This window comes from Harmonia axyridis, chromosome X (genome assembly GCF_914767665.1).
Source record: "Harmonia axyridis chromosome X, icHarAxyr1.1, whole genome shotgun sequence".
Lineage (NCBI taxonomy): Eukaryota > Metazoa > Arthropoda > Insecta > Coleoptera > Coccinellidae > Harmonia > Harmonia axyridis.
In genome coordinates, this window is record NC_059508.1 from 35,635,215 (window position 1) to 35,637,714 (window position 2,500).

At 51.4% G+C, this 2,500-nt stretch overlaps 2 non-coding genes across 2 annotated transcripts in view; both read right to left on the minus strand.

Moving 5' to 3' along the window:
- Positions 1–1,110: 1,110 nt before the first annotated feature.
- On the minus strand, positions 1,111–1,265 carry LOC123687050. Its single transcript, XR_006748797.1, has one exon. It is a non-coding gene; the product is annotated as a 5.8S ribosomal RNA (ribosomal RNA).
- A 1,188-nt stretch (positions 1,266–2,453) lies between these two features.
- LOC123687542 overlaps positions 2,454–2,500 on the minus strand; it is a 1,906-nt gene continuing 1,859 nt past the window's right edge. Inside the window, exon 1 of the ribosomal RNA XR_006749261.1 lies at positions 2,454–2,500. This exon is cut by the window's right edge and continues 1,859 nt beyond it. This is a non-coding gene — a ribosomal RNA (small subunit ribosomal RNA).

A 2,500-nucleotide genomic window follows, 5' to 3' on the forward strand; every position in this document is an offset into this window, starting at 1 on the left:
AGCACCCAACGGATCGCGACGACCTACTAGGGGAGAAGTGCACGCGTCCGAAGCCGGAGATGAACCGAAGGGAACAGCCAACGCGAACGTCGCCGTTTCCACAGTCAGTAAATCCCAACAACAGGCGCGAATGAATCTCCCCATTCGACCTTTCGGGTTTCTCAGGTTTACCCCTGAACGGTTTCACGTACTCTTGAACTCTCTCTTCAAAGTTCTTTTCAACTTTCCCTCACGGTACTTGTTCGCTATCGGTCTCGTGGTTATATTTAGCCTTAGATGGAGTTTACCACCCACTTAGGGCTGCACTCTCAAGCAACCCGACTCTAAGAAGAGATCCTCTAGCAAGCCGCAGCGGTCGCTACGGGCCTGGCACCCTCTATGGGCGATGGCCCCATTCAAGATGGACTTGAACGCGCCGCGAACTCGCCAGATAATGGATCCTTCCAAACACCACATCTCCCGGCGACCGGTTACGATCGCGGGATTCAGTGCTGGGCTAATCCCTGTTCGCTCGCCGCTACTAAGGGAATCCTAGTTAGTTTCTTTTCCTCCGCTTAATAATATGCTTAAATTCAGCGGGTAGTCTCACCTGTCCTGAGGTCGTATGTTCAAATCATCGAAACGTTCCGAAACTAACCTTTGGCGGCTCATAAAATCACGTACCTTACGCGAGGGAGTTAGCCTACTCAAAGGCGTCTATTATCTCCTGCTCCGTATGGCGGATCATGCGAATCCAAGCAAAGTGCTTCGGTGTTTCGGGGGTGCGCTCATGAAAGCTCATCCGCAACGCGCGACAACTGGCACATTAAAGCGATCGGACGTCGTTCAGATTTCTCGGACACGACGATCGCATGTCTACAGTCATGGGCGCAGATCGAGCAATACCACGACACCACAATATATGCTTTCGCAATTCAAGACGGCGCGTTACGAAAACAACTCCTCATCATTCCAACACACGAGGCGTCGAAACGACAGAACGTTGATCGTCACGCGGCAAACCGTCCAACTCGCCCAAATGACCTTCGGTACAGGATCAACGTTAGACGACCTTTACGTCGTCACTTCGTCAAGCCATAACGTCTGGCCGGGCAGTCTTTGTAATGGAACCGACCCTCAGTCAGGAGTGGTCCGAGGACAGTGTCCGAGGACCGCAATGTGCGTTCGAAATGTCGATGTTCATGTGTCCTGCAGTTCGCATGTTGACGCGCAATTAGCTGCGTTCTTCATCGACCCACGAGCCAAGTGATCCACCGTTCAGGGTAATCTTTTATGTTCGATTTCTCGGTACTAGTCGAAATGGACTTTCCCTCGAAATACGAGACGCCAACTGCGAACCTCCTCGAGAATGACATTCCAATGACTGAGACGACCCACTGAAGGGTCAATACGTCAGTCGATCGGCGCAAAATCTTCGGTTCAACTAGTTTGCGTACTAATCTAGTGACAATTATCGTAAAAAATTCGGACGGAGACAAACGTCGCAGACAATCCCGAAAGAGCATAAAAACGCTAATGTAACGGGCGTCGCACAACGTCGACGTCTTCGTCCCTGGAATAGATCGTCCTACCGAAGTCCGTAGACAACGGTAACGACTGATCGATTTCGGGCGAGAATCTTTAAAACCTGCAGCCGGCTCCTCGTTCCGTGCCAAACACGAAACTTCGCCCAGCCACGAACGCGGCAATCCAAGCGCTTCGAATCCTTATTCCGAGCACATCACGAGACTTCGCCCAACTACGAACGTCAGCATAAGCAGCCGGCTCCTCGTTCCATCAAGGAACTTCGCCCAACCACAAACGCCGACATAAGCGGCCGGCTCCTCATTTCGTGAGCATCTCTAAACATGGACCTACAACGAAGGCTGCACACACGTGCGGCCGGCTCCTCGTTTCGAGGATATCACAAGACTTCGCCCAACCACGAACGTCAGCATAAGCAGCCGGCTCCTCGTTCCGTCAAGGAACTTCGCCCAACCACAAACGCCGACATAGGCGGCCGGCTCCTCATCTCGTAAACATCACGAAACTTCGCCCAACCACACGAACGCAAAGCCAGCGGCCGGCTCCTCGTTCCGTGCACATCACGAAACTTCGCCCAACCACAAAACTCTACGTGCGTTCTAGGTACCCGGATAATCGGTCTAAACGATCGCATCCATATAGGGTTCCGGTCATAATCGTCTAACCAAATGCTCACATAATCTGCGATCGTTCTGAAACGACGGACGTAAGCCAAGAGGAGACGCCGACCAGATGTTTAACGTCGATCGGGCAACGTGATAGCTCACTATTATCTCACGGCGCCGCTCCCACAAAATGTTAAGGAAGGCTAATCCGATCGATTGAAGCTACCTCGAGCCAACTGCTTGATCGACGATGACGGTTTCGGTTTCTAAAACTTGATTTATGTTTTTGTTTGTATAATGAAATACGCACAAAACAAATCTTGTTAATGATCCTTCCGCAGGTTCACCTACGGAAACCTTGTTACGACTTT